Source organism: Orcinus orca, chromosome 17, assembly GCF_937001465.1.
Source record: "Orcinus orca chromosome 17, mOrcOrc1.1, whole genome shotgun sequence".
Lineage (NCBI taxonomy): Eukaryota > Metazoa > Chordata > Mammalia > Artiodactyla > Delphinidae > Orcinus > Orcinus orca.
Window position 1 is genome coordinate 66,857,739 of NC_064575.1, and position 19,027 is coordinate 66,876,765.

Here is a 19,027-nt window from a genome sequence, read left to right on the forward strand (position 1 = left end):
GCCTCTCACTGTCGTGGCCTCTCTTGTTGCGGAGCACAGGCTCCAGACATGCAGGCTCAGTAGTTGTGGCTCACGGGCCTAGTTGCTCCGTGGTATCAGTTGCTCCTGATCTTCCCAGACCAGGGCTCGAACCCACGTCCCCTGCATTAGCATGCAGATTCTCAACCACTGCGCCACCAGGGAAGCCCTCCATAGTATTTTATACGAAAGTCTTTTTTAAAACTTCTTAACAATTATGCTTCGAAAGTAGGCAGCCACTTGCACATTCTCCACTGACCCCCTCAATTTGCCACTAATATGAGCACCCTCTAAAAAAACTTCTCCAAACAGCTCCCCTGATGCCAGAAATTCTCATATTGGTAACTCACTGTTAAGTCTGCAATATTACAGCACTTTAGGTGAATGGTTAACCAGACTGGACAGCGAGTCACTCATCAGCGTTCTGTTGGAACAGAAACAGGGAGGGGTATGTTTTGGAGAAGTAGCAAGAGTCAAGAGAAGCAATGCAATGTTAGAAGGAATGAGAGAGCAGATATGATGGCCCTTAGCACCTGAGAATGGAGGGAAGAAGCAGAGCACTTCAACTAAAGAGGAGGTGATAGGCCCAAGAATAATTAACTACCTACTTCACAATGTGGTCCAGGGTTAACCTGGACCTGTTACATAAAGATGAAAAAATGAATGAATGAATGAGTAAAACAGATCTAAGTCGTTAGAGACTGGATCAAATAGGTTGTACTGATCTCATGTTCCAAACATTTCTGATCTACTGGAGCTGCACAACAAGCAGCTTCAAGAAGAACGTCTGCCGCCCAGTATATGCTCAGCTGGTATTCAGCACCCACGGCTAGACCCAAAGATCATTGATCCTGTCTTGTCCATTGATTATGACCTTGACAAAGCCATTTGTAGGCTGATTCAAAGGAACCAAGCTTCAATTTGGAAATTCACCAACCTCTCTTACCATTTTCCTACTTAATGGTTGCATGGTATAATTTACCACAGAAAGCAACCCTACTTCCTCCTTTACTATAGCTAGGAGACCTCATTCCCTTCTACATTAGCTTCTGACTAAACTGAGTAAGCAAATTACAGGTCTGAAGTTAGGGATCTGTCCCACTCCCATCCCGGACAGTTCACACACTAAGCTGATGTCAGCTTTTTTCAGATAGTTCATCAGCAATACTAGGAGATCTTTGCAGCAAGGCTGTTTGCTGTAGCACTAAAGCAATTGTGTGTGTGAGTGCCCCCAGCCAGACTGAGTTAATTTAACATGAAGTAATCAGAGATAAGAAAAAGCCACAGGAGTTATAAAAATATACACATCAGGTATCCTTCCTGGGGAGGAAGGGGAAGTTTACTGAAGGTGAAGGGAGTGCATGAAAATGATTTTAAAAAAAAAAAAAAAAAGTGAAGCAGAGAATAAAATGAAGATTTTATGAGATAAATAATAGAACTTTTTTTTTTTTTTTTTTCACTGTAAAAGGAATAAGAGATGAACTAAGGCCTCAGCGGGGTTTTGCCAAGATTGGAAGGAAGGTCACTTGCCAGAGGAGTTGGATGTTGCAGGAAAGATGGATGACTGTGTCTTTTCAGCATTCACCCGGGAGCAAAATACACTGTGAGTCAAGGCAGAAGCGCTCTCCTTAAGGAAAGAAATGCTATAGTGACAACCACTGGGGCAGGAACATCTCCAGAAAGAAGAGAGTCTGGAAGTCCATGGAGACTGGCTCTCCCAAAGAGGAAGAGAAGAAGTGATGGGCACAAAGGCCATGGAGAGAGACTTAATCTTCCATCTTCTGAGTCTCAATTCCAGGAGGTCAGGGACCAGACACCCCTCTAAGAACAAACCTTCTTAGACATGATGATAGGACCTCAAGCATGAACGTCAAGGTTGGATATAAACCCCCTGCTTACTGCCAGTTTCATCACTTCTGCCTCTATTACCTGTTCATTCTGGGAGCATAGCTGGGATGAACACTTGGTCCTACACCAAGAATAACTAGTCAGAGCCTCTTAGGCTTAACCTATTGGCCTCAAAAATATTGGGCAGTTGCACTGACCGTCTACCTCCTCATTACTATAGGAATCGGTTATGTTCTCTTACTTGGAATAAACACAGCGAGTGCCTCCCCACTCAACTCATTCATACAATCACAAATAATTATGTTAAAAATCAATAGCAGAAGAAATATCAAGAGGAGGTCATTCCAACATTGAGATATTCCTATTAATGGAGTAAAGCAAAAGTTCTTTCTTGCAGCCAAAGAACTATACACCAAAAATTGAATTGTATGTAGACTAACATCAAACATTTATTATAAGTTTTTGACCCAATACTTTTGACCATAATTATTTTGACTATCTCTCTGATTAATACCCAGTATTAAAATATATTTTTTAAAAAAATGTAAGTTGAACTTCTCTTAGGTTAAGTTCCATTAATATTATAAATATTGTAAGTGTTCTCAAATAGTAGTTATTTGAGACACAACAAATACTGCATTATACTAAAAAAAAATTAAAAAGCCTGTTCTCTCAACTTCTCTACCCAGATGGGTACTAAATAGCAATTTCCCATTTACTCTGGCCTCTGTAAGCCCTGGTGGTCTATTTCAGTGACCGGTATTGAGAAAACTCATTAGCCATTAGGTAAAGATCATATTATATTTCTACCTTATACCAGATAGGAAAATAAATTCCAAGTCTTTTTCTAAGTCATAAAAATATTAGAAGAAAATAGGAGCAAATGTGGGAGACCATTTTTCTAACTCTGTGCCAAGTCTCGGGCAGAATGAAGCAAAAGGTAATGTTGTAGATGCTCTTGGTACTTGGTCCGGGTCCCCGGGATCTTTTCTCCCTTGGGAGTGCCATAGTCCAGCTTCTGCAGGTACTGCTACACAAGAGTCTCTGGAGAATCGACCTTTGTCAATTTAATCCAAAGTTGCTATGAGCTCCTCTTCCCATCCCCTTGAAGTTGAGGCTAGACCTAACCCCAGATCACATCCTTGCTTCTTCCCCTTCCCCATCCTAATTCCCTCACTGCACTTGCAGTTTGCTCCTGAGAGTGTTTCTCTAATAAAGCACGTGTATACAAATTGCCATTTCAGCCTCTGTTTCTAGGAGACTCAACTGTGACAACTGATTTAACTAAATAAGCATGTAAATAAGTGTTATGCAGAAAGACATCATGAATATACTTTTAAATGTTTTTATTTATGTATACATGCATATATGTATGTGTATATTTTATATATATATGTATATATAAAATATATCTATGTATGTTATGGGTGGAACTGTGTCACTCCACCCCCAAAATTCATATATTGAAGTACTAACCCCCAGTATCTAAGAATGTGACTATATTTGGAGATAAGGCCTTAAAAGAGATGATTAGGTTAAAATGAGGTTGTTAGCATGGTCCCTAGTCCAATCTGACTGGCATCCTTATAAGAGGAAATTGGACACACGGAGAGACATCAGGGGCACATTTGCACAGAGGGTTGACCATCTGAAAACACAGTGAGGAGGCAGCTGTCTAGGGAAAACTCCCAGTGTTTCTCCTTTTTCTCAAACACAATATTTCTGACACCAGACGTGTGGGATTTTTTCCCATACCAACCAATTCTCTGACACTAACTGTGTATCCTACAAATCAATTCAATTCTGACACTAGATTGAGTTAGATTAGACCCCACAAGTTAAGGGCTCAGTCCCACAAGACTTCCCCCGACTTTAGATCCCTAATAATATGTCTCCAGGTTACCCACAACTTCGGTTTGACTTGGCTACAAACTGGAGGTTATCATGACTCCTCCTTAGATTTGATTATTTGCTAAAGGAGCTCACAGAGCTCTGGGAAACACTTACACTTAACAATTTATTATATAATAAAAGATATGAAAAGGGTAAAGATGACCAGCCAGATGAAGAGATACATAGGGCAAAGTCTGGAAAAGTCCAGAGTACAGGAGCTTCTGCTCCCATGGAGCTGTGTGTCACTCCCTGCACACAGATATGTTCAACCTGGAAGCTCTCCAAACCCCCTACCTTGGGGATTTTTTGTGGAGACTTCATCACGTAGGCATAATCAATCATTAACTCAGTCTCCAGTCTCTCTCCCCTTTCCGGAGGATGGGGGATGGAGCTGAAATCTCTGAGTTTCTAATCATGGTTTGGTCCATCTGGTGACCAGTCCCCATCCTGAAGCCATCCAGGAGGCCACCAAGAGTTGCTTCTTTAGAACAAAAGACACTCCTATCACCCAGGAAATTCCAAAGGACTTAGGAGCTCTGTGTCAGCAGCCAAGGTCGAAGACCAAATATTAGAACAAAAGATGCTTGTAGTACTCTTATCACTTAGGATATTACAAGGGTTTTAGGAGCTCTGTGCCAGTAACTGGGGACAAAGACCAATAATATATTTTTTCTATTATTATACAGCAGCCGTCTGCAAGCCAAGGAGAGAGGCCTCAAGAGAAACCAAACCTGCAGACACCTTGATCTTGGACTTTGAGCCTCCAGAACTGTAAGAAAATAAATGTCTGTTGTTTAAGCCACTCAATCTGTGATATTTTGTTATGGCAGCACCATAACAAAACAGTTTAAAGCTATCTATATATAGATTTCTTTGTCTCTCTCATACGCATAAAACAAAACATTTCAAAACATAATCAAAATATACAAAGAGTATCAATAAGTATTAAAGTAAAAAATAGAAAAAATGGACAAATGATTTAAATGGGCAATTCACAAAAGAATAAATCAGGGCTTCCCTGGTGGCGCAGTGGTTGAGAGTCCGCCTGCCGATGCAGGGGACGCAGGTTCATTCCCCAGTCCGGGAAGATCCCACATGCCGCGGAGCGGCTGGGCCCGTGAGCCATGGCCGCTGAGCCTGCGTGTCCGGAGCCTGTGCTCCGCAACGGGAGAGGCCACAACAGTGAGAGACCCGCATACTGCAAAAAAAAAAAAAAAAAAAAAAAAAAGAATAAATCAAATGCCAATAAATCTCCAAGAAGATATTCAGCCTCATTATGTCCTCTTCTTGGGTTGCATCTGCTGTACAGCCCAAGCCTTGTCTCTCCATCACTCCTCTGCACATTATTGTCCAATCCAGCTCTCTCCCATTATTATACAGAGACCAAACGCTCAGACAGTTCTGTGCACAAGGTAGGTACTAAATAACCATTGGTGACAATGTAATAGTGTTCTGAGGTAGAGAGAAAACTAGTTTTAAGATAATTCAAGAAGCTATCATAATGGTTCTAAAAAAAAAATCACATAAGAGGAAGAATAACTAGCTCTAGAAAGTAAAAGAGAAAACTATTCATCACAAAACCATTCATTCATGCAAATCAAAAGGTTATGTTTTGCAAGTCTGCATGATATTTATAACCGAAAGCTAGAACGCCTTGCTACCTAGAGTGCGGTAAAATGTATTTTCACCTTGCTGGTGGCGTTGTCAGTTGGTAAATGCAATTTGGCAATTAATTTCTGGTCCCAAACCCTAAGGAATAAGTCAAAATATGTAAAACACCATGTGAAGACAATGTTTACAATCATGCTATTTATGATAGCAAAAAATTAGAAACATCCCCAAATGTTCAATATTAAAAGGATCATCACAGAAACTACTGGACATTCACTCAAGGGAATACTATAGAAACACCAGAAAGGCCAAATATAAACACAAAATGTCAATATAAAATTAACATAACTGCATAAACTAGGGTTCAAATTATATACACGTGATGATTATAGCTATGTGAACACATGCAAATAAAGAAAGACTAGAAAGAATACAGAAAAGAATCACAGTTTTGGATTTCTTTTTCTCTTCCTTTTTCTCTACTTTAAACTTCTAAATTTTTGTCGTGTACATTTCTTGAAAAACTAAAATTTTATTAAGGAAAACAAGTCATCATACATATACAGATAAATGAACCACAGATAATGCCTACAATCTTAAAAAAGGTGAAATCCCAACATAGGCTCCCCAAATAAAGACTTAGATATTTATAAGAACACCTGACACTTCCTGAGATCTTACTATGTGCCACCACTCTGCACAGAGCATTATAAGAACTGTCCCATTTGGTCTTCCAACAAGCCAGTGAGGTAGATATGACTATCTTCTCTAAATGATTATCTTCTCATCTGACAGATGAGAACATGGACACATAGAGAGGTGAAGTAACCCATCCAGGTGCATGCAGTTTGCAAGTAGTTGTTACAAAGATGGCTACCTGCCCCCCAAGACACGTATCTCCTCTTCTATAATGGTGAATCTTGGCTGGGAAGCAGTTGCTAAGCCAGGAACACTTCTGTCCTGCCCCCAGCCCCCAACTCCTTCACATCTAGGTGGAACCATCTTACTAGAAGGCACACAACACATCCTGTGATTTGTCCTCAGCCGGGCAATCCCTGATCTATTAAGAAAGATCAGGTCTATAAAGCAGACAAAAGTCTGAAGCTAAGGGAGTGATGAAAAGAAATGACAGCCCTTTTATTTTAAAAAGGGTGTTAAAAGATGGCAATACCATTCTTCAGCGATCCAACTTCCAACATTTAAAAAATGTTACTTCCCAGGCTTGAACAGAGTGCCAGGAAATGGGCAATTTCTGGTGGTGAAAAGTAAGATACTCCCTCTGTGGGAAGATTTATTAACATGTATCAAGAGTTCAAGAACTTCAGAATTCTGTAAAATCTTTGACTCAGGAATTCTTTTGGAAATTATCTTAATGAAATAAGGGATGTGAGTAAAGACATATAGCAGTAGCATTGTTTATCTCAGAAATTTGTATAAGACTAGTAGAAACCACCTAAATATCTAATTATAGGGAAGTAGACAAATTATACCTTGGCTACACAATGAGTTATTATGCAGCTACTTTAAATTATGTTGCAAAAGAATATGTAACAGCATGGAATGATCATGATACATTATACAGTGTGACTCCATTCCTTACTGGGTTTGAAAAACACATCTATATCAGGCATGAATTTGCTCCTTCCATACAGATGCAAGAATTACCACTTATCTTTATTTTTCTAAATCGGATGAAATCTGGCTTAGAGTCCCACCCTACCTGGCTGAAAGGAAGAACCACGTCAGGGACTGTTGGTTCATACCCCTTCCCCTGCACCCACATACACACTTGCCCTTGGACCTTCCTACTAAGCCAGGGCCAATGTGGTACTAAGAAGTGGAAGAGGTGCCTATCTCTAGATCATGGTCAAGTGCCTCTGTTGCCACAGTTCCTCATAGGACATCTTGATATTGACAAGGGCTGCAGTTCTGGAGATGGAAAGAGGGGGGTCCCTCATAGCCCTGGACTTGTCACAGGCTTGGCTACAGGAAGTTTCTGGCCCTGATCTCAAAGCAGGGATGTTCAGTGTTCTCTCCCCAGGGCCACATCACCAGAGGTTTTGCCACTCCAGGGTGCTGATGGGAGGGGTGCAGATCTCTGACCCTTTCAACCTCCAGTCTCTCCTTTCAACCTCCTTTGGACACATCAGCTCTCTTCTAGGGCTACTCTACCCTTTATACTTAAGCTCCAGTTGCTCTCTCTCCTCCCCATGGAGCACATTTCTGTCTTAATTCCATGACAAGCCTAATCTTCCAAACTAAAGCCTTGGTTGGTTATTTCTTTGAAGACCCCTAAGACCAAATAAACTCTCAATCTTCATCCTTCCAACCCAATTCACATACACATGCACACTCAAGACATACACAAACCCAAACACAAATGAGCTTAAACCTTGGAAGACAAAGGCGAGAGTGTTTTTTGATTTTTTTTCCTCAGAAGAATATGAGCGTCTTGAGAGAAGAGGATAGAAATGGAAGGGGTGGAATGGGAAAGATGGGGAAATTAATTACCTTTTTATTCTCTCCCACCTCAGCTGTGATAATGAGTCATCTAACCTGCCACATATGTAGGTATTAAAAAGCCTGAAAGATGTTACCAGTGTTTTTCATTGTGGCTGGGATTACAGGAAAATTCTTTTTTCTTCTTTGTAGTTTTCGACATTTCCTACGATGAACATAGGTTGTTTGATCATTTAAAAGAATGCAATTTATTTTGTCATGCTAAGATATCAACTGTATTTCTTTTTTTTCTATTTCCTTACCACCCTTCCTAATATGCAAATGTATTTTCAAACAAAGAAGAACTAGAATTATTTTACTGAGGAGCACAAATCATGGCTGTAAAGGCATTTTGAAGAAAATAAGAAAGATTCCAAAAATCCTATTTCAGTGGTAGCTACATAGGAATTGGTGTGTAAATTTCTGAGGTGTCTAAGTTACTGGTACCACTGATTTTAGATATAAACATTCGGATTGATTGCTTTGCTTGGTGGATTTTATTTTTTTCCTCTCCCCCTACAGATCTTCCGAACTGGATAGCACTCTGGAGGTGTGCACTCGCAGTGTAACTAAAAGTTTCTATCCCTAAAGACATCATTGTTAGCTCTTTCCCCAACTCAAAACACAGTCGCATTGAGATGGGTTAAAAGAAGACCCCAAAGTTCAACAAGAATTACTATTACCCTCCATTTTTCCTCTTTCAGAATCAGAGATTCTCTTGTCAACTGTCAAGAGCCCAACCATCAAATAGGAATAGAGACAGTGATCATTCCACTAAAAAGCCAGCAGGTCCATAGAGGTGCCTAGAATAATGAGAATTCCTGCACCCTCTCACTTCATTTTCCATTCTAGAAACGTTCTATTTCAGGGCTCTCTCTTCCTTTTCATACTTTTTTTCCACCTGGGCATCCATCAAGACATTAAAATTCATATCTTCTTTCAAGAAATCTCCATGAGGAAGCCATCCTCTCCCTTGGCTGTAGCATAGATAACTCTTAGATAGGTGGTTCAGAAGTACACCCTGGAGGGAGGTAGGAGGTGGAGGGAAGAACTGAAAAGGCAAGAAACAGAATGTATTCAGCAACATTCCCCCGATGTTGGGCCCGTCAGATTCAGGAATGTCTTGTGTTCATTACCAAATCTATGGATGATTTGATAGAGATGTGTTTAAGGGGTTCTTGTTCTTTTATTTCTTTTTTCTTTCTCGAGTTGCCCTTAGTCACCCTGAAATCATGGCCAGATATTTAGTACAAAAAGGCAACCCCGACAGGCCAAGGAATGAACTCAACTGCTAGTCACTGGCACTATGCTCCTGTCCTGTTTCTTGCGTGGGTTCTGCATGTGCTTGGTTTTTAGAGCAGTTGCTACTCACAGGGAGCTCAGAGAAGCAGAGTGTACATGGGAGACGTTGAGAAGACGGTCCTGACTCCGGCAGCCCTTCACACCCAGCACATCTAAAGACAGCCTTTCAGTTCACAGCTGTAGCAAGTAGCATCCCTTCCCACATTCACATTGTTCTGAATCTGAACTAATAGACCATGAAGTCCCTCCCTGAGGGTTATGTCTTTAATTAATTCAATATTTATTGAGTGCTGCTATATGCCAAGCATTGTACTTGTCTTTATAAAACCAGTCTTAGTCATAATAGGCATACAATAAGGGTTTGTTTCAATGGATTCAATGGGGATTCAATTTCCCCACCTAGAATGTGAGCCATAAGAGGTCAGAGACTTGAGCCTGACACATCCTGGGTGCTTAAAAAACTTTTGTTGAAGTGATGGATCGATTAATTAATTAGCAAGCAAATAAAGGAATCAACTCACACCGAAAAAGTTGTAGCTGACAATGGTGGGATGTAGCGTGTTTGTACCATAGAAATACTTTGGCTTTTGGTGTTCGAAGTAAATTCAAATTCCAGGCTTATTTTCCCAATTTTGGTTTCCCCATATGCAAAAGGAAATAATATTTATCTGTCTGAATTGTGAGGACTTAATGAGTTAACAAACATTAAATGTTGGGCATATTTAATGAATATAAAGTGTCTGATTCTTTCTAATGGGTCAATAATGCTAGTTCCCCACCTCTATATCTTGTTTCTGAATCTCAGATTATTGTTTTTAAAGTGGGGATAAGCATGCCTATTTCATAATGGTGGTGTGAAGATTAAATTGCTGCAGAAAGTTCCTGGAACAGTGTTCAACAAATATTCTCTCTCTTCTCCTTACGTTTTCTCAGTTTCATAAGGAGGCTAATGGGTGGGGCTGGAAAAAGGAAGAAAATGGATTAGCCCTTGTTAAGGGTTTCAGTGCATGTGTTTCTTAGTCTTTAACCCCTCAACAGCCTCCTGGAAAAGGAAGTTGTAACAGAGACTGGTTGTGTCCTAATATTTATGCTTCACTTTTCCTCAAATCTAGAATCCCTGGGTTTTAACACACAGGTGCTCAGAATAAAACTACATTTCCCAGCCCCTCTTGCAGCTAGCTGTGTCCATGTGGCTTGAGTTCTAGCCAGTGGAATATGAGCAGTAACGATGAATGCACTCCTAAGTCCTGCCTTTATAGGAGAGGGAAGGGAGTCCCCTCTTTCTTCTTTCTCACTCCCTGTATGAGATTCAAACATAGTAGTGAGCCATCTTGAACAACGTGGACAAGGGCACTACCCTCTAGAAAGCAGACGACAAAATATTAGAAGCTTAATTTCCTGAGCCCTGGAGAAACCACGTCAGTCCCCAAAAGCTTATGTGCAGTCATCTGAGTGAGAAATAAACATCTCTCTTGTTTAAACCACTGATACTTTAGGTCTTTGTTTTTTTCATCCTTGTAGATGAAAGTAAACTTGATCTAATATGGAGGTGTTCGGAGATCTCTGAATATCCAGGCTTTGTTAATGACAAATCCTCACCTTAGGATCTCCAGCCTCCCCTGAAGGGCTTCCAGCCACCAGAAAAGACTGATCTTCTTGGTTGAGGCCACCAGTATACCCTCTTACTGATTTGCCTATCCGGGTTTAAAGTCCCCAGCTGCATCATGTGCAACCAGTAAGAATCCAGCCTGGTCCTGAAAGCCCCTTCCAAGGCTAACCTTTTCCACGAAGTCCTCCCGGATGAATGGTAGTTCTCTGGGATCTCTCCCTTGTCTAAGCTCCATAGCCACTGACTATACCACCATCCACTGGGTTCCAATCCCACACTGTTTTCTAGCATATGAGTTTTCATTTTTGTTGAATGCCTTTCCTTCTTATCTTAACAGCAAACTCAGTAACAGCAAGAACCACGTTTTAGATTTTTGTATCACTATCTGATTTTGGAAGTAATCTTTAACCATGAAGCATTATGCTCTGAACTCTCAAAACATTTTGAGACTTTACTTTAGTGATTTGTTTATATGTTTTCCTAAATTGTAACGTCCTCAAGGGCAAAAAAGAATGTGACATAATAACTTCTGCCTCCACAGCATCTGACTGATGCATGTACCCCAGTCATGCTTATTGATGGATAGTTAAATGAATCTTAGTAGCTGCTAACATCTAGAATAATGCCCTGTACTTAACGCCTAGATGGCTCTAGACTAATGAGTTAATGTGTGTATTGCCAAGTGGGAAGCTTTTTGATCTTTGGACTTGGTATTTATATGAGTTAAAACACTTTCAGTTGCAACAAATAGAGGTTTGACAAACTAACTTATGCAAAAAAAGAATTTTAGTGTCTATAACAGGGAAATCAAATGAGTGACTTCAGATGTTACTGGACCCAGAGGTTCAAAATAAGGCATCAGGGCTCGGTCTCTCCCTCTCCATGTTTTAGGTATGTCTTCTATGGTGTCTCTTCAATGATGGTTTCCAAGAGCCCAGGATCTAGCCTAGCAACCCCAGCAGCCTAAAAAGACATGTTCCCTGATAACTAGGTCAAAAGGGGATCAGGGAATGTTTTGATTGATTGGTTCAGCCTGGGCCATGTATCCATTCTTGAATCACTCTGGCCAAAAGGTTTGGGTACTTTACTGGATGTATCTAGGTCACATGCCCACCACTGTGGCTAGAGCAGAGGGCCAGATGGGTTAGCCCTACTCAGGCTCCAGAGAAAAGAAGAGTTATATTACCAAAAGAAGAGAGAAAGGATATAATGCAGACAAACCAACAGATGTCCATCACCATCCTACAGCTGGTACCTCCACCTCAATTCAGCCTGCTCGAGGCTTTTGGCTGAGATTCACACCATTCTGTATGCCTTCTTATCATTGTTATTATCTTGCAGTGACCATAAAACATTTCCTCAGCGTCTCCCCCTGCCCCAGCCCCACCCTGCACCATCAAAGTCTGGTTAGGAGTTTACCAAACAGAAAAGGAGTAGGGATCCTAAGACTTTGGAATTTGCTTTGCCTCCTGACTGCCTCAAACCTAGGGTCTAGACTAATTGGAGCAAGTCCCTGGAAATGCCATACAAGGGGACTCTGCTTCTAGTCATTCCTTTCTGGCAGGAAAGAAATTTAGTTTGACCTTAATGACTGACCCCATCAGGCTGTCAATAAAAATTTGGTAATTACCCTAAGCAAGCAATTTGCATTTTTATTGAGATCAGTTATTCTCTAAAATCTTCAGAAGCACTGGATTGCTCCAGCCACGGTGAAAAGATGGAAACCTTGAATAATACAAGAATAGTAAGTTCTCGTTGTTCTTAGTTTGCCAAATTTTCCAGCACTTGTTGAACACAGGTGATTCCCAGGAGGAGAAAAGCCATTTAAGATTGTGCACTAAATTGTTCAAAAACAATGAATTCTGGATATAATTCTGCCCCAAAGCCACCCCACCCCTCTCCATGCCCTTGCTGCCTTTTGTCAAATCACACCCATGGCTTCTTTGAAATCGCAACCCAAGCCAGACTCTCTAGCAATGTCTAGGGTTATCTTTAACTAACCCTTTTGTTACTAATATGGACTTATAACTTTAGTTTGCAAATTGCTTTTCTCAAACATTTTGTATGAGTGTCATAACAGCAATGAGAGATAAACACTACCATTATGCCCCAAGAGATGAGCAGACTGAGGCTCAAAAATGATTATCTAATAGCTTCAAGTCATATGGCTAGTAAGTGGCAGAGCCAGGTCTCAAACCCAGATCCTTTCATTACAAATCCATTGCTTTAAGAATTCAGAATAATGATAGTGAAGATGATCTAGGGCCTCGGAAAAAGAATGGAGGCAAAGATCGAGAAGATGCAAGAAATGTTTAACAAAGACCTAGAAGAATTAAAGAACAAACAAACAGACATGAACAATACAATAACTGAAATGAAAACTAGACTAGAAAGAATCAAGAGCAGAATAACCGAGGCAGAAGAATGGATAAGTACCCTGGAAGACAGAATGGTGGAATTCGCTGCTGTGGAACAGAATAAAGAAAAAAAATGAAAAGAAATGAAGACAGCCTAAGAGACCTCTGGGACAACATTAAACGCAACAACATTTGCATTACAGGGGTCCCAGAAGGAGAAGAGAGAGAGAAAGGACCAGAGAAAATATTTGAAGAGATTATAGTCGAAAACTTCCCTAACATGGGAAAGGAAATAGCCACCCAAGTCCAGGAAGTGCAGAGAGTCCCATACAGGAAAAACCCAAGGAGAAACATGCTGAGACACATAGTAATCAAATTGGCAAAAATTAAAGACAAAGAAAAAGTATTGAAAGCAGCAAGGGAAAAATGACAAATAAAATACAAGGGAACTCCCATAAGGTTAACAGCTGATTTCTCAGCAGAAACTCTACAAGTCAGAAGGGAGTGGCATGATATACCTAAAGTGATGAAAGGGAAGAACCTACAACCAAGATTACTCTACCCAGCAAGGATCTCATTCAGATTTGATGGAGAAATCAAAAGCTTTACAGACAAGCAAAAGCTAAGAGAATTCAGCACCACCAAACCAGCTCTACAACAAATGATAAAGGAACTTCTCTAAGTCGGAAACACAAGAGAAGAAAAGGACCTACAAAAACAAACCTAAAAAAAAAAAAAAAAAAAAAAAACAAACCTAAAACAATTAAGAGAATGGTCACAGGAACATACATATCGATAATTACCTTAAACGTCAAAGGATTAAATGCTCCAACCAAAAGACACAGGCTTGCTGAATGGATACAAAACCAAGACCCATACATATGCTGTCTACAAGAGATGCACTTCAGACCTAGGGACACATACAGACTGAAAGTGAGGAGATGGAAAAAGATATTCCACGCAAATGGAAATCAAAAGAAAGCTGGAGTAGCAATACTCATATCAGATAAAATAGACTTTAAAATAAAGATTGTTACAAGAGACAAGGAAGGACACTACATAATGATCAAGGGATCAATCCAAGAAGAAGATATAACAATTATATCTTCATAGGAGCACCTCAATACACAAGGCAACTGCTAACAGCTATAAAAGAGGAAATCGACAATAACACAGTAATAGTGGGGGACTTTAACACCTCACTTACACCAATGGACAGATCATCCAAACAGAAAATAAATAAGGAAACACAAGCTTTAAATGACACAATAGACCAGATAGATTTAATTGATATTTATAGGACATTCCATCCCAAAACAGCAGATTACACTTTCTTCTCAAGTGCACATGGAACATTCTCTAGGATAGATCACATCTTGGGTCACAAATCAAGCCTCAGTAAATTTAAGAAAACTGAAATCATATCAAGCATCTTTTCTGACCACAACGCTATGAGATTAGAAATCAATTACAGGGGAAAAAAACGTAAAAAACACAAACACATGGAGGCTAAACAATACATTACTAAATAACCAAGAGATCACTGAAGAAATCAAAGAGAAAATCAAAAAATACCTAGAGACAAATGACAATGAAAACACGACGATCCAAAACCTATGGGATTCAGCAAAAGCAGTTCTAACAGGGACGTTTATAGCTATAAAAGCCTACCTCAAGAAACAAGAAAAATCTCAAATAAACAATCTAACCTTACACCCAAAGGAACTAGAGAAAGAAGAACAAACAAAACCCAAAGTTAGCAGAAGGAAAGAAATCATAAATATCAGAGCAGAAATAAATGAAATAGAAATGAAGAAAACAATAGCAAAGATCAATAAAACTAAAAGCTGGTTCGTTGAGAAGATTAACAAAATTGATAAACCATTAGACAGACTCATCAAGAAAAAGAGGGAGATGACTCAAAAAAACAAATTTAGAAATGAAAAAGGAGAAGTTACAAGAGACACCGCAGAAATACAAAGCATCCTAAGAGACTACTACAAGCAACTCTATGCCAATAAAATGGACAACCTGGAAGAAATGGACAAATTCTTTGAAAGGTATAACCTTCCAACACTGAACCAGGAAGAAACAGAAAATATGAACAGATGAATCACTAGTAATGAAACTGAAACTGTTATTAAAAATCTTCCAACAAACAAAAGTCCAGCACCAGATGGCTTCACAGGTGAAGTCTATCAGTGGCTTCACAGGTGAATTCTATCAAGCATTTAGAGAAGCGCTAACACCAATCCTTCTCAAACTCTTCCAAAAAATTGCAGAGGAAGGAACACTCCCAAACTCATTCTACGCGGCCACCATCATCCTGATACCAAACCAGACAAAGATACTACAAAAAAAGAAAATTACAGACCAATATCACTGATGAATATAGATGCAAAAATCCTCAACAAATTACTAGCACACAGAATCAACAACACATTAAAAGGATCATACACCGTGATCAAGTGGGATTTATCCCAGGGATGCAGGGATTCTTCAATATACACAAATCAATCAACGTGATACACCATATTAACAAATTGAAGAATAAAAACCATATGATCATCTCAATAGATGCAGAAAAAGCTTTTGACAAAATTCAACACCCATTTATGATAAAAACCCTCCAGAAAGTGGGCATAGACGGAAACTTCCTCAACATAATAAAGGCCATATATGACAAACCCACAGCAAACATCATTCTCAATGATGAAAAACTGAAAGGATGTCCACTCTCACCACGATTATACAACATACTTTACGAAGTCCTAGCCATGGCAATCAGAGGAGAAAAAGAAATAAAAGGAATCCAGATTGGAAAAGAAGTAAAACTGTCACTGTTTGCAGATGACATGATACTATACATAGAGAATCCTAAAGATGCTACCAGAAAACTACTAGAGCTAATCAATGAATTTGGTAAAGTAGCAGGATACAAAATTAATGCACAGAAATCTCTGGCATTCCTATACACTAATGATGAGAAATCTGAAAGTGAAATTAAGAAAACACTCCCATTTACCACTGCAACAAAAAGAGTAAAATATCTAGGAATAAACCTACCTAAGGAGACAAAAGACCTGTATGCAGAAAATTATAAGACACTGATGAAAGAAATTAAAGATGATACAAATAGATGGAGAGATATACCATGTTTTGGATTGGAAGAATCAACATTGTGAAAATGACTATACTACCCAAAGCAATCTACAGATTCAATGCAATCCCTATCAAACTACCACTGGTATTTTTCACAGAACTAGAACAAAAAATTTCACAACTTGTATGGAAACACAAAAGAGCCTGAAAAGCCAAAGAAATCTTGAGAAAGAACAATGGAGCTGGAGGAATCAGGCTCCCTGACTTCAGACTATACTACAAAGCTACAGTAATCAAGACAATATGGTACTGGCACAAAAACAGAAACATAGATCAATGGAACAGGATAGAAATCCCAGAGATAAACCCATGCACCTATGGTCAACTAACCTATGACAAAGGCGGCAAGGATATACAATGGAGAAAAGACAGTCTCTTCAATAAGTGGTGCTGGGAAAACTGGACAGCTACGTAAAAGAATGAAATTAGAACACTCCCTAACACCATACACAAAAATAAACTCAAAATGGATTAGAGACCGAAATGTAAGACTGGACACTATAAAACTCTTAGAGGAAAACATAGGAAGAACACTCTCTGACATAAATCACAGCAAGATCTTTTTTGATCCACCTCCTAGAGTAATGGAAATAAAAACAAAAATAAACAAATGGGACCGAATGAAACTTCAAAGCTTTTGCACAGCAAAGGAAACCATAAATAAGATGAAAAGACAACCCTCAGAATGGGAGAAAATATTTGTAAACAAATCAATGGAAAAAGGATTAATCTCTAAAATATATGAACAGCTCATGCAGCTCAATATTGAAAAAACAAACAACTCAATTGAAAAATGGGCAGAAGACCTAAATAGACATTTGTCCAAAAAAGACATACAGATGGCCAAGAAGCACATGAAAAGCTGCTCAACATCACTAATTATTAGAGAAATGCAAATCAAAACTACAATGAGGTATCACCTCACACCAGTTAGAATGGGCGTCATCAGAAAATCTAGAAACAACAAATGCTGGAGAGGGTGTGCAGAAAAGGGAACCCTCCTGCAGTGTTGGTGGGAATGTAAATTGATACAGCCACTATGGAAAACAGTATGGAGGGTCCTTAAAAAACTAAAAATAGAATTACCATATGATCCAGCAATCCAACTCCTGGGCATATACCCAGAGAAAACCATAATTCAAAAAGACACATGCACCCCAATGTTCATTGTAGCACTATGTACAATAGCCAGGTCATGTAAGCAACCTAAATGTCCATTGACAGACGAATGGATAAAGAGGATGTGGTACATATATACAATGGAGTATTACTCAGCCATAAAAAGGAATGAAATTGCGTCATTTGTAGAGACGTGGATGGATCTAGAGACTGTCATACAGAGTGAAGTCGGTCAAAGAGAGAAAAACAAATATCGTATATTAACGCATGTATGTGGAACGTAGAGAAATGGTACAGATGAACCTGTCTGCAGGGCAGAAGTTGAGACACAGATGTAGAGAACAAACGTATGGACACCAAGGGGGGAAAGCAGCGGGGGGTGGGGGTGGGGGTGGGATGAACTGGGAGATTCGGATTGACATGTATACACTGATGTGTATAAAATTGAGAAAAAAAATAAAGTAAAAGCAGCAGACAAAACAAAACAAATCCATTGCTTTTCTTCCCATAACACACTGCCTCTAATTATATTCCATTTGATGATCTTCACTCGCCAGTAAGTCAGCAACCTTCCTGAAGATAGGAGGCATATCTTTCAGCTGCTGGGTTGTACCTGCAGAAAGGCTAGCACAGCACTGGACTGGTATTCCAAAATAATTTGTTGGCTTAGGAAATGGGCATTTGGCTGCTGTTGGGTCATCTTGGGAATTCAGGCTTGCAGGCAGGGTGGCACACACACAGATAGGCTATATGCTCACTAGCATCTAAAGGGTGTGAAAAGTGTACCCTTTGTCTAATAGCGGTTAGAACTGATCGTTCACATATTCATTCATTCAACTGATTCTTGTCTTCTGTGTACCAGGCAGAGTGATGGGTGCTGGCTATATAGTGGTAAATACAAGACACAATCTCAGCCCCAAGGAGCCTACACTTCTGTGAGAGTCTTAGAATCAATTAGGTACAACCTCATGATGAATTCTTCATTGTTCTCATGTATATTAGTTTTCCATTCATGCAGAACTAATTACCAGAAACTTAGTGGCTTAAAGCAACACCCACTTATTAACTCACAGTTCTGGATTTCAGAAAACTGGGCAGATTCAACTGAGCTCTCTGCTGAAGGTCTTGAAAGGCCAAAATCAAGGTGCCAGCCAGGCTGAGCTACTATCTGAGGAGGTACTGAGAAGCTACTATTACACTTCGAGACTCCAAGTCCTGAAGACCCTCTGAGGGGGGTCTTCTCAGTCCCCAGCCAGCTTATCAATCAATGTGTTTGATGTTCGTGTTTTTATGGGATTTTGTCCATCCCACCACTATAGAACCTCATCCGTACTATTAGTCTTAGTCATCAAGCTGTGAGATCTCTGACAGCAGAGTTTATGTTTCATTCACCTTTGCTTTCCCAGGGCCTCCCATGGATCTTGGCACGTAGTAAGTGCCTGGTAAATGTTTGTGGAATTGAATTGAACCAGACTTTCTATCCTCTGTTGTGGGGACTCACGATTGGAAGAGCAGTACAGACTTGAAACCTGGTTTAGGCATGGAGTAGGACATCTGGAATTTTTGCCTCCCCAGCACACATTCGTTCAGGTTCTGCTTGCTGCACCCC